At 39.5% G+C, this 14,462-nt stretch overlaps 1 protein-coding gene and 1 pseudogene across 1 annotated transcript in view; one reads left to right on the top strand and one right to left on the bottom strand.

The window, feature by feature from the left end:
- Positions 1–4,402, top strand: part of LOC103261023 — a 26,173-nt pseudogene extending 21,771 nt beyond the window's left edge.
- The window catches only part of MGAM (maltase-glucoamylase), a 210,499-nt gene that overhangs the window by 129,385 nt on the left and 66,652 nt on the right, over positions 1–14,462 (bottom strand). The gene's annotated exons all lie outside the window — the stretch shown is intronic.

The following is a 14,462-nucleotide window of genomic DNA, read 5'->3' as shown; positions in this document are numbered from 1 at the left end:
AAGTTTGTAGTTAAGAATAAGTTTTAATGAGTATAGGCATTACGTAAATCATAATAGCTAATAGTATAGCGACAGTTAAGTCATTAACTAACTTATAGATTATAGTATAGTGTTAAGTTGATAATATTAATCGTTAAAAATATTGGGAGTCAGTGAACTTGGAATGAACCTAGAGTTAACTTAGAAAAGTTTTTTGTATTAATCAGGGTATAGAACAAAGAGTATAATATGAATGATTCATTGAACATTATGGAAAACACTTTGAACGATTTGTATTGAAATTGTGCACCTGTGACCTTAATGTAAGCACGGCAGGCATCATGGAATTCGAATTGTTTGCTTGGAAATTGCAGATCTCGTGTGGTCTTGTGATGCATAGTTTGTAAAGCACGGAACTTGTACACCCCCAGTAAGTGATTATCACACTGCTGGAGGGTATAGAAAGTGGTATATAAGTTGGAAGGAGTCCAAATAAAATTTGGCTTCAGTCCTGATCAGACTGTTCCCAGAAGAACTGCCTCCGAGTGGTCTCTTCTCGCTGTCCAGATTCTCTGGTGCGGGTCCTAACCCACCCTTGGTCAGTGCTGGTCACCAACAACACCTTAACATGGTGTGACTGCTGTGCTCTGCTATGGGTTTTTGTTCCTGCTCTGCTGCTTGGGATATTCCTCCAGGTAGTAAGCCTGGACAGCTGTAGGGTCTCATAGGATTTTCTCATGAGTCGTGGTTCTGGGCTACTTTTTGGCCACTATCTGAACAAGTTGTTTCATCTTGTATCCAGATTTCTAATGATGGTAAGACAGCAAGTCCAAGACTGATTACTCTTATTATAGCCATGTGTACTTTGTTATTAAGTAGAGTAAAATACATTAAGTCCCCTACATGTGAACTTTGAAAGTTATGAACTTTCAAAGACAAATCTGCATGTCCAATCATGTAAGTTAGTTCACATGTGTTAGGTCTGGGAGGATTGTTAGGTTAGTGGGTCAGTGTGCTAAGCCAGTAGCACAGGTAAGATGCACAGAATTGCACAGAAGTTAGATTAGAAAATATAGTTTATTTAGAAAGTAAATGAGAGAAAAAGAGAGAGAGTAGATTCACCTCCCCTAGGTAGGAGAGGGGGCCAAAGCTTAAAAAAACATGGCCTGGACATACCTCAAATAGCAGATGGCCAATCATAGCTTAGCAAGGCAGTGGCAGCTGGGTGCTTGAAGTTGAATGCTTTTATTCTTTACTTTTGATGGGGGAAAGTCATTAAGGTGATTGAGTGGTGGTCTGCTCCACGTCATCATAGAGGGTCAGGAAAGTGCAGGTACTCAGGCAGATGGGTAGGTTAGTCACATGATTGCTGCCATGGTGGTGGGGTCTAACTGTGTCATGAAGGTCATGAAAGGCTGATTAGGTTAGCTTGAGTCTTATGAGTGGAGGAAAATACTTAAAATAGAAAAGTTGATTAGTACAAAACATGCTGGGGAGGAGAGTGGTAAAACACTTATCAATAGCTACCTTTGAGAAACTGCTTCTGTCCTTGGCTAATAATAAGAGGATAAGTTAAGTGAACTGGTAGAAAAACATGAGATTTAGGCAATGTTAAATGTTTGCTCATTGGATATATTTAGGCCATGTTATGTCCTTTCGTTGTGTCTGGTGTACATTGTCACATGCTGTACTGTAAGATTTTAAAATGTTTTCTTTTTTTGAGTTGGAGTCTCACTCTGTCACCCAGACTGGAGTGCAATGGCTGTTCCCAGCCACCGCAGCCTCGAACTGCTGGGCTCCAGCGATCCTTCTGCCTCAGCCTTCCAAGTAGCTGGAACTACAGACGCACGCTACCACACCCGGTTAATTTTTTATTTGTTGTAGAGATGAGGTCTTGTCAAGTTGCCCAGAGGGGTCTCGAACCTGCGGGCTCAGGCAATCCACTCACCTTGGCCTCCCAAAGTGCTGGGATTACAGGCTGAGCCACCGAGCCCGGCCTAAAAATGTTTTCTTTTTTGTGTTTTTTTTTTTACATACTACCTGTGTGAAAAGATAGTATGTATGTTGTAAGTCTATGATAGTACTGTACCATAAAGTGGATTGTGTTCCTTGGGTACCTAGACTAAATTTGTTGGACTTATAAACTAATTGGACTTACTCTCAAATGGAACTTATTGGTATATAGGGGACTTAACAATAATTGTAAGTATGGCCAGTAGAATGGTAATATATTTTAAGACAGCACCAAAACACTTTAAGACAGTCTACTAGAACTTTCTGTGATGACAAAAATGTTCTGTTTCTGTGCTGTCCAGTCACTAGGAACTGACCACATGTGGTTGTTGTATACTGGAAATTGGCTAGTGCAACTGAAGAACAGAATTTTAAAATTAATTTAAACATAGTATCTCCATGTACGGAATGGCTCTTGTAATGGACAGTGCAGTTTAAGGTTTTCTCTCAGGATTATAACATTTCAATCTTACAGCTTTTGCATTTATGAAAGGTTCCTGTGGTTGATCTTTAACATATTCTAATTTAGAAAAATACTATAAGATTTTTTTCAATTTATAAAAGTTGTTATGTGTTCTTTGGAGATCATTTGGAAAATACAGAAAGTACAAAAACATTGTCATGCATAATCCTAAAAATAATCAAGATTAATATTTTAGTGTATTTCCTTCCAGTCTTCTATTAAAAAATCCACTATTTTAATGAAAAATCAATTGTATTCATTTTAAATATTACTATTGTAAAAGGAAATGTGGGTAGTTAGCAAGATTTAAATTGTGAATATTTTTATTCTCTTAGAATTCGCTTTATATTGTCATCAAAGATTATTATTGCCTAAACAGGCTTTCCCAGCTTTCTAGGTTGTGGGTATGTAGCAGTTTCAGTAAGAGCCTACTGAACAGGAGGCCTTTTTCCTTTTGTCTATTTTTTGCAGATTTATGTTTAATAGAAGAGAAACTTCTTATGTTGTTATTGGCTGCTTTTTGACAACAGCTGAAGGCAGGCTAGAACGTAATTAAAAATTTGCTTCCAAAAGACTAAGGATGACTGGTTTGTAGACTGCTTTCAGTTTAGTCTTTTGAGTGACTGCTGTGCCTGCAGATGTGCCAAATGCTAAGAGTCCACAGGCCTGGTTGGCCCTTAAGGGACCGTGGACTAATCAGGGAGAATAATATTGTTGGATTTTCTTTTATTTCTCTGGAGAAAAACCCTCAAATTTTGCTATTAATTTTCATAGTGCAAAATCTTTGCAAAATTAACAGGCAGTACCTGTCATTTCTAACTTCTGAAATATTTTATTTAGGTGAGACATGGAATCCATTAAAATTGCATTATCAGTTAAGAAACATGCTGGAAGGATTAGCTAACAATCTGGTAGAAAAGGGTGTACTGGTAACAGAGAAACAGAACTCTCTACTTTTGGACATGACGACACATCCCTTCACCTGCAACATGAAGCAGTGCCTCCCCAAGAAAGTCCTGAAAGCTGTGCTTGACAAGTAGATGAATGATCCTCACTGCTTGGACAAGTGCCTGCTGGCTCTCACTTATTGTGCTCATGCCTTGGATGTCCTGGAGAGCGCATTTGCTCCTCTTCTGGATGAGCAGTAAGATTTAGTCACCAAGACAGTCCAGCAGCTTCTTAACGTAGACCCTGAAGTGAAATGTCTGAAGTCCAACACCAACAAGGTTCTGTGGGTGGTGATGGCAGCATTCACCAAGTAACTCTGCCCAGAATGAAACATTTTCTTTACTCTGATGTAAATTGGTAGTTTTTCTTCTATTGACTTCTGGTTTTCTTCAGTTTGTATTTTCCCACACTAGAATTGGCTTCTGTTTTACAAAATGGTGGGTGGCTTTTTCTTTTTTCTAAGTATGCAGGATTCTGCTGGTTCGAGAGGCCTTCTTCTTTCTGTTTTTAACAAATTTTTCTGCCATATTAGCATTCCATTCCTTGTTGCCATTCTCACTGCTCCCCGTTTAGGGTTTCTGGTCTACTTTGACTTTCAGAGTACCTCCAGTCTCCTCACGTGCACAGCTTTTGGATGACCTCAGTTTGAGTTTTCCTACATGTGCATGGACAGCTAGCATTCTGCCTACAATTCAGACAGAGGTCACAGAAAGGCCTTCACCTCATCCTAGTAGATGTCTGCATCTAAGGACATTTTATTCATAGACCTCAGTTGAGATGTATACTGAGAAAAATTATTTTTAAATTAAAATAGCACAGTAAATACTTAATATAAAATGCACCTAGGATTTTGCTTCTTATGTAATTCTGTTGTATTATTAAGGTTTTTATAATTTTAACTCAAATCATAAAGGTCCGGTTGTTTCACAAAGCCAGTTTGGGATGGGCTGCATTCCAGTTATGTTGTACATAGTTTGGATTATATATAAATTGCCCCTTCTGGCCACCCCTGCCTGTATTAGTATTTTGCGAGATTTAATTCACTATACACCTGATGCCCCTCACCTACTTCAGTCATTATCATTTAATAGCAAAACAGCACCTCTCATCATTGAAATAGAGAAAAAAGCTGTGTGTCCCACTGGTCCTAGGACTTTTTGAGCTGCGCCATTCATGGTGTTTTTTGCCTATGCATCTCTGTTTGGATTTTTTTGGGGGGGGTGTTAATGTTTTTATAATTTCTACAGGAAAGAGTTTTGTAACAAGTACCAATCTTGAGTACAGTGTTTTTATTTTTCTGTCCACAAGCAAATTAATGCCTGCTCAGAAATGTAATTTATCGACTCACATTTCTTTGGGGGAAAAAATATTTTTAAGTCCCAGCAGATATTGCATGTAAATTGGTAGCAAGTGTTGACTACAACTCAGATCATTAAGAATTTTGTAACAGAAGGCTCTGCTGTGTTTTAAATTTTTATGTACAATTATGATAATTTGCATTATAAGATTATAAACATTTGCCTTTTTAAGTTTATTTTGGCTATTTCTTTATCATGTTTATCATACCACCATTGGTTTCTTAAAGTAAATACTCTACATTGAACACATTAAATGTCAAAGTTTTTCTTACCATAATTCATGTTAATCATGGGGCTTTCAGGTGTGCAGAGCTTTTTTTTGGTTAACACTCAATGCAAAAGTACTAGATGGTGTATAACTCTAGAGTTGAATTTGAAGGGATTCCCAATTATGTATAGTATCTTTTTATCTGAAATAATAAACTATGATCTTGCAAATGCCTGTATCAGAGCAAGCATGTCATTTTTACTTGTGTGTTCTCATTGTGCTTTCCAATGAAGTTTCGCTAAGTTATAGCTTGGTAATATTTTAATGCAGGAGTTGGTAAACTTTTTCTTTTTAAAGGGCCAGATAGTAGCTATTTTAGGCTTTGTGAGCCACATATGTAGTTTGTTGCAACTACTCAGCTTTACTGAATGAGAGGTGACAGGCAATTCATATTCAGTGCTAGACTGTATTCCAATAATACTTTATTTACGAAAACAGGCAGTTAGCCATAGGTTGTATGCCAGCCCCCACCCCTTTGTTGTTGTTGCTATTGTTTTGAATTGGAGTCTCACTCTGTTACCCAAGCTGGAGTGCAGTGACCAAGTGGCACACTCACGGCCACTGCAGCCTTGACCTGCTGGGCTCAGGCAATTCTTCTGCCTCAGCCTTCCAGGTAGCTGGAACCACAGGCATGCACCACCATGCCTGGCTAATGTTTTGATTTATTATAGAGACGAAATCTCACCATGTTGCTCAAGGTTCTCTCGAATCCCTGAGATCAGGCAATCCTCTCACCTCTGCCTCCCAAAGTATTGGGACTACAGGCATGAGCCACCACGCCTGGCTCAGCCCCTTATTTTAATGCATTGAAAAAGACCGATTTTCTAGTTATTGAAATACCCTCCAAAATTGGCACCACTGGTAATAACTGTAGAAATATTTACTTAAAGTTTTTCCTATATAGTGAATACTAGAAACTGATACCAATGTACTAGAATTTCTTATCAGGTGAAAATGTATACTTTTTCTACCTGAAAAGAATTTAGAAGTGAAAGAACAGATGTTTCTGAGGTCTTCTTCACTCCTTAGCAGCAGTGGTATTCCCAAGCAAGAGAATAAAGACCTCGCCAGAACTTCAGTCAGGGTTTAATTCAGAGCAGAGTGCACACGAAGCTCTACCGGGGTGTGGTCCAGTTTCAGTACGTTTCTATGTTCAGAGAAGAGGATAGGTGATGAAATTGGGGGACGGCAGTGGTGGTGGTATTATCTAGAACTCTTTCTCCCAAAGAATGTGACTGCTTAGTATTCTCTAAAGCAGAAATTATTTGACATCATAGAGATAATTATTCTCTTGGTAGGAGCAGTATTTCCACAAGTTTATGCTACCTTAGTTAAAGCTTTCAGACCCAAGAATCAGGCAGTACATGTGTCTATGATGATAAAACTTATCTAGGTATCTAGTGTGCAAAGAATTAATAGTTGCCATTTCTTTTGTGGCTTCTTCATATGTTGTTTCATTAATGAGTATTTCTTAAAATAACCTGATTTGGTAAAATGCACACACAGAAGCTAACTAAGTGCATGCCCTGTGCATAGGTAAGTATTTTATGTCTCATTCTGACCTCCCCAGCTTCCACTTACTATCTTCATGTAGTGAAGACGGGCTTGGAGAAGGTGATTTGCCCAGTCTCATTAGCTAGTAACTGAGCATTTAACCCAAAGTGATCGAGTAGAGTGATGGCATTCAGCTACAATTGATCACTTCTTATTTTTTGGCACTAGAAGAGGTCTTCGTTTCTCTGATAGAACAGAAGAGCAGGCATGCAAAACAATCTCACAGGAGTTCAAAATGAAAAGATCAAAAGACATTCCTACTTGATTCTGAATCTTGCTCTAACTTAGTAAATTATCTTTTGGGATGAAAAAGTTGACCAATTCTATTGTCAGTGTCAAATGGCCAAGAAAGACCCTGGTTTACTGAAATAAGATTGAGGAGTGGTCTCTGACGTATTCCGCCACTCTATACTTGTTATTTGGGAACAGAAAGAGACAATACTCTTTTTACATCAAGTGAACCCTTGAATTTGGTCATCTCCCAAAAGAAAGTGAAAGGTGCTGGCTGGTGTTTAGTAGAGTGGCTGTATAGGACCAATAAGTGGTGAAGCCTTGACAAGTAACAAGGGTGCATGACTGCCAGTCGTGGCTACTCTTGGCCCAACTGCCTGGAAACCACTAGCCCTGGGTTTATGTAAGGTATTATGAAGTTTGTTTAATTTCCAACACTATAGTTTCTCTATGTTTTGTTGACTTATTGAATATTGCCAGGTAATACTCCTTGTCATGTTCAGATTAAGATGACTGTCCACCTGAGGTTATTTCCAATTCATTACAGCCCACTGGGTCCCAGGATGAGATGCCTGGCTCTGGTAGATTCTGCACAAATGTCATATGTTCTGTCATAGCACCAGTCAAGTGGTGGAATTAATGTTCATAACTCTGCAGGCTATCCTTCAAAAGGGTACAAATGGGAACATGCTTTAATTCAATTGATAGCCACGTTTTCTCAGCCCAGTGTAAGCATTTTATGATAGAACAGTGGTGTCCCAACTTTCTCGAGCATCATTATACACTGACGTGCATTTTGCCTTTCGCACATAGGTTATGGAGAGCTTTTAGGTTAAGTACACATTATATTTTTGAATAGCTTCATAGCATAGTTTAGTTAAATATCCTATTAGTGGATATCTGAATTATTTTCTTATTTTCATTGTTACAAACAATATTGTTATATACATTTTTATATGTGCCTTATATTTCTCAGTCTTCCAGAGGAGGAATAATAAAAATGGATTTGCTCAAATACTATGCCTTGAAAATGTGAAGAATAAAGCCAAATTATTTCTAAGATTTATGTAAACTTATACATCCACCAATAATGTGAATGTTGGTTTTCCTATACCCTAGCCAAAACTATATAGGTTGTCATCAATCCTGATCTATTTTAATTGTTGAAGGTAATTTTTTTCTGTGAGTAACCAGTTCATGATCTTTATACATTTTTCTAATAGGCATTGAACTTACCACTTACCCCTGTATCCATAATGCAATTTGTTTTCCTAGACTTTGGAACTGGTATATGATAAGTTTCTCCTTTATTTTCTTTAACATTCAGAAAAGTGTAAGGTGCAGTACCCAAGCATGCAACTGATATGTTATGTATTCTAAAAAGATATGCCTCGTGGTTATATTTGAGATATATGAGTGTGTGTGTGTGCATTATATTTAAGTTTTGGTGGGGTATGATCAGATTAACAAATGGAAAATCAAAAGTATAGGTTATGAATATGTATGTACAAGCATTTCATTAAACATTTTTATTATTAAAATACAAATGAAAAGTCACATAAACAAATGTATACAACAATGAATTATTTGAACGCAGATAGGCTTATAGCCACCTACCAGGTCAGAAGCTAGAGCCTTGCGTGCCACACAGAGGCTGTTCAAGGCTTCCTCCCAGTTATAGTCTTCCCAAGAGGAAGCACGTCTTGACCTAGTGTTCATCTTTAATATTGTATTCCTTTTTACTCTTTTTTTATTTGATATTTGTTTTAAGTTTCTTTTAATGTATACCTTCTTCCTCCATCTCTTTTGCTTCTCTTTCCAAAATATTTGCTAATGAACTTGGATTATCTGCCCTATAGACTTTGGGAAGTTTGGGTTTTGCTGATTGCATCCACATGGGGGAATTTACCATATTTCTCTGGCTTCTATGTTGTATTTCCTAAGGACTGGTAATTGACTCTAGAGGCATGACAGATTCTAGTTTGTTGATGTAGGCAACACTGCTCATTAGGTGGTGGTGAATACTTCACCAGGAGGCGCCTCATGCCTCATTTTCTCTCCTTTGTGATGTTAGCATCCTTGCTGTTCAATTCTTAGATTCTGTGCATTTAAGTTGTGGGTGGTGATATTTTAGTTCTTATTTTGTCTTTGTTACCTAGAATATTTTTATAAAGAGAAACTTGAGCTTATCCACATTACCTTTTAGTACTGTTTGTAGAGGAAAGGTAGGATAAATTCAGTTTATTTACCAATTTTCAAAACAGACTTGGTTCCCTGGCGCCCTTCAAAGATGACTGATAAGTTATTTTAAAGTATAATGAACTTATGGAAACATTTTATTTTTAATAGACAAATAATATATTTATGGGATACAAAGTGATGCTTTAATCTATGTATACCTTATAGAAAGATCCACTTAAGCTAATTAACCTATTGATCACCTCAACGACTTGTTTTGTTGTGGTGAGAACCACAGATATCTATTTTTAAGGCAATTTTGGAACATGCAATATATCCCAGCCTGGGCAATATAGTGAGGCCTTGTCTCCACAAAAAATTTTAAAAAGAGGCCTGGCATGGTGGCACACACCTATAGTGCCTGCTGCTCCACATGTTTTTTTTTTCTTTGAGTTAGAGTCTCATTCTATCCCCATGGCCAGAGTGCAGTGGCATCATCATAGCTCAGATAATCCTTCTGCCTCAGTCTCCTGAGTAACTGGGACTACAGGCACTTGCCACCACAACCAGTTAGCTTTTATTTATTTATTTATTATTTTTATTGTTTCTTTTTTTGAGCTAGAGTCTCACTCTGTCACCCAGACTGGAGTGCAGTGGCTGTTCCCGGCCTCTGCAGCCTCGACTTGCTGGGCTCCAGCGATCCTTCTGCCTCAGCCTTCCAAGTAGCCAGAACTACAGGCACATGCTACCACGCCCAGCTAATTTTTTTTTTGATTTATTGTAGAGATGAGGTCTCACCAAGTTGCCCAGGCGGGTCTCAAACCCGCAGGCTCAGGCAATTCACTCACCTTGGCTTCCCAAAGTGCGACTGAGCTTACCGAGCCCGGCAACCAGCTAGCTTTTAATCTTTTTTTTAGTAGAGGCGAAGTCTCACTATGTTCTCACTATGTTACCCAGACTGGTCTCAAACTCCTGGACTCAAGTGATGCTCCAGTACTGGCCTCCCAAGTGCAGGGATGACAAGTCTGATGTACGAGGTCTGGCTTGTACTTTTTTGTTTTGTTTTGTTTTACAGGAAAAGGTGCTACCCAAGAGATATGTATTAATGTTCTTTTGTATTTACATTTTAATAAAGCTAACCAAGGTGAAATACCACTGGGGCAGAAAGCATATCATTCTACATTTATAACCCATTGGTTTTGCTAACACATTGTAAAAGCAATAGTACAGTATGTTAGGGATCATCTGAAAAGTTCCGAGCTACTTCTTTCTTTGCTCCTAAGTACCAAATCCTCTTCCTACTCTCAGCCCTTGGCCTAATCATCAGAAGACATAAGAAAAACAAAGTAGAAATTCTAATCATACAAAAAGTGCCAAGAGTTTCATTTTTGTAATTAAGCTGTGTTTGTATCCTAATCCTTTCTATTTCATACAGTGCCAACAGCTTTTAGAATCCCTTAGGTACACATCATGGAAGAGTAAGGGCCTGCAAAATTTTGAATACAGAGTATTAAAAATTATGTTTATTTATCAATAGGGTACGTATTTTTGACCACACCTTACATGTATTTTGTACTATGGTTTTGCTTCCGTGTTTACACAGTACACAGGAGTACATGTCTAGATTAAATTTAACAGCAAATATGGATGATATGCAGAAATGCAGTCATACAGAGGTTTTAACTTTGTAGAAAACCCCTTCAAAATAGCCAGCATTATACACACGTTACAATAAAGGACTGAATTCTAAATACATTTAGTGATGGAGGATGAATCAAGCAAGAGCTCCCTACTGACTACAGTGATATGGTTCAAGCTACTTTTCATGACTACAAACAATAGATAAGCCATTAGGAATACATCACAGACTTGACTGCAAAAACTTTTTCAAACATTAACCACGGGGATGCAATGTTGACAGAATTCTGCATTAACTATTAACATTTCACACTTAAGAACAACTAGAGAGAGAGGATCTTTCAAGGGTACTTTATTTTTTTTAAAGCAGGCGATTATTCCTCTCTGTTCTGCATCTTGATTCACTTCCTGCAGGTATTCTCTTGCTCTTGAGAGAGAATTCATAAATGCAGGAAGACCTTTGGCAGAAAACATCTGTAATAAAGAAAGACAATTCTGATCCTGGGGACATTTGAGACGGTTTCTGGCATCTCCTGGACTTTTGCATCACTGATAAATCCTCTGAGCAATAGGAGAAAGCCTCAAACCAGGAACACCCACCAGAGCTAGTACTGACCATCAAGTATCTGGGAAATAGGCAGACAATCTGACAACGAGAATCTCTCTTAATTCAAGAGAGACTACATCCTGAGATAGTCAAACACCTTCTGGCAGCTGAGGTGGACAGGCAGAAAGGCAGGAAAATCCCATCCAGTGAAGGAGTCATGCCATGAACATGGAAATCACATCCTTTCCTCTCCTCAGCTGGTCAGCATCATCAGAATCATCACGACCCACAAAATCCTCATCTCCAGGAGCCAAAGGACTAGGAGCTTCAGCCATTCTTCTCTGATGAGAGGTCCCATCCTAACTGGGTGGTCCCATTGTAAGATGAGGATTTTGAAAATTGAACTCATGCTTGAAGTCAAAATCTGCTGCCCTCTCTGCGGTGATGGTAGTGGACAGTGGAGGACGTCCAGTGCAGCCGCTTCAGTTCCCCATACTGTTCTTCATGCTGAAACTGAAGGGATCAGCTGCTTGACCATCATCAGAGCCTGAATGCCAAGACGAGGGTGCAGCTGCAGCAGGGAGGGAGTGAGGGCCGGCTAAGGGCGCAGGCTAAGGACTGGGTCGCGGAAGGACTGATTGGGGAGGCCAGCGAGGGAAGCAAATGAGTCGCGGAGACACTTTCCTCTGGTTGGAAAAGCTGCCGCCACTTAGGCTCTGATGCGGCCTCAGGAGAGGAGGCGGGACAAGCCGACGACGCCACGCCCCCACCGGCCTGTGCATCAATCTGCAGTTGGCAAAGCTTTGTTGATTCTCCGTTTCAGGACAATTAAAATGCTTCCTTTTCGTTCTGTCCTTTGTTTCGGTTTTCTTCTTTGGGAACTCCTCTTTGTATGTCTTCTGTATTTGTTAATTTCGCTAGAATTCTTTTCTCTATTTCTTACTGATCAACAGTTCCTCCTTTCTACTGTCTCCTCTTAAAGCATTATTGTGTTTATTCACTGGGCATGATCTTTTTAGCTGACTCTTATGTTCTGAAATTATTTTAAATTCTTTCCTCAGTTTGACCACCTAATTTTGAGGTACTGCTTGCGTTCTCATTGGTTTTGCAGACACATCTTTCTGGGATCCTTTGGTTGTCTGTAGGGATGGTTTTTACTCCTCATGCTTCTTTTTCTTATAGTAACTTTGGAATTTAAGCAAGATTATCTCCTGTTATTCATTTTTACATGAAATTAAACTTTTCTGTTCTATAAGGAGATAGACCTGGGTCAGGGTAGCTTAACTTTTTATTCTCTGGCTCTCCCTTTTCTGTCTGGAGGCCTGTGGAGAATTATAGCAGCTCACTGGCCTCCTGAGCTCTGATCTGCACCTTTCACCTGCTTTTATCTGAACCCTCCTTTTTTTTTTTTTTTTTTTGAGTTACAGTCTCACTCTGTTGCCCAGGCTGGAGTGTAGTGTTGTACTCGCAGCCATTGCAACCTTGACCTGCTGGTCTCGGCGATCCTTCTGCTTCAGCCTTCCAGGCAGCTGGAACTCCAGATGCGTGCCACCATGGCTAATTTCTTGTTTTATTGGCGAGTCACGTTCTCACTAAGTTTCCCAAGCTGGTCTGGAATCGCTAGGCTCAGGATTTCCCTTGGCTTGGTCTCCCAAAGTGCTAGGATTACAGGTGTAAGCCACCACGTCTGACCTGAACCTTTCTCTTGATACCTGTTGTTCTTGTTCTGCTCAAGTGGGGCTCCATCTCCTATAGTTTCTCCACAGTGTGGGGTTTTGAGAGTTCATAACCTGCATCAGGCCTTTCCTCCTTCATCACAGACACCACACACCTGCACACTAAGAGAAGATGCTAACTCTCTGGGTCTGGCTGCTGCTGTTCTCTGAGCTTTCCTGTGCTTATAGTGGGGTGATGCGGCCATCACATGCCCTGTGGCTTCCTTCTGTCTAGACAGTGTTCCAAATTCTTCTTAGTTGGTGGCTCCTTCCCAACCATTTGTATATTTGGGGGTTTGTAGGGGTTCCTTGTATCTAGTTTTGTTATGCATGTAAACCATGCTTTTTTAAATATCTTAATAGCTGCATGTATGCATTTTGTAGGTGCCTTGGGGGAAGACACAGGGAGAGTATGAAACTGCCAGAGTTCCTACTATTGATATTATCTAATATTTTATTTAATATTTGTTATAATTGCTATGTAATATATAAAACTTTGAATGTAATATATATTATAAATTGGTTATCTTAATGAATTCCATATTTACCATGAACTCTGTGAGAGACCAATTGCCTTATCAACTGCTTTGTACCAGCATTGAGTCCGCTGCCTGCACTCAGTTTATTTTCTTTATTTCATCTCATTAATTTTTCAGAGAAAATCTGTTCCTTGACACAAGATTGACTCCTTCAGGGTCTGCTACTGATGGCCTCATCAGCAGTGTCCCTTAAGGGGATGAAGTTTCTCCATTCAACTTTTATGTCCTGAAATCAATGGAAAGCTCTATGGTTGTCGTCTGAGGGATGTGTACATTGCCTTGAAATCTGAGACTGGGCATTTAAAAGACAGCTTCATTAATTGATTCTATTGGGATGTAAAAAAATAATCTAGAAACTCACTTGTCTTATTTGTTCTTCCTCTCAGATTTTTTCTCTTTTTTCCCCTTCTTTCCCCCTTTCCTTCACCACCTCAGGCCTTAGGTAAAGAGAGAATTGGGTCACCTAAACTTTAAACAGGCCAGGTGCAGTGGCTCATGCCTATAATCCCAGCATTTTAGGAGGCTAAGCCAAGAGGACTGCTGAACCCAGGAGTTTGAACCCAGGCAACTTGGCAAGACCTACAATTAATCAAGAAAAATTAGCCAGGCGTGTTGGTGCATGCTTCTAATTCTAGCTACGTGGAAGACTGAGGTGGAAGGACTGCCTGAGACCAGCAGGTCGAGGTTGTGGTAGCTGTGAGCACGCCACTGTACTCTATCCTGGGCAACAGACTGAGACTCTGACAAAAAATAATAATAATAAAACAAACAAAAAACCAGAAATTTTCCCTAGACAAGATTGATAGAATCTTTGATTTGGAGTTTTAGCTATGTGAAAGGGTCTTTTAAGAAAGCCCCTAGCCGGGCTCGGTGGCTCAGCCTATAATCCCGTGCTTGGGAGGCTGAGGTGAGTGAATTGCCTGAGCCCGCGGGATCGAGACCTGCCTGGGCAACTTGGAGAGACCTCATCTCTACAATAAATCAAAAATCAGCCGGGCATGGTAGCCGGAGCCCAGCAGGTTGAGGTTGCA

Source organism: Carlito syrichta, unplaced genomic scaffold, assembly GCF_000164805.1.
Source record: "Carlito syrichta isolate Samal-C Ts95f unplaced genomic scaffold, Tarsius_syrichta-2.0.1 Scaffold303563, whole genome shotgun sequence".
Taxonomy (NCBI): Eukaryota; Metazoa; Chordata; class Mammalia; order Primates; family Tarsiidae; genus Carlito; species Carlito syrichta.
This window is presented reverse-complemented; position numbering and strand designations above follow the sequence as displayed.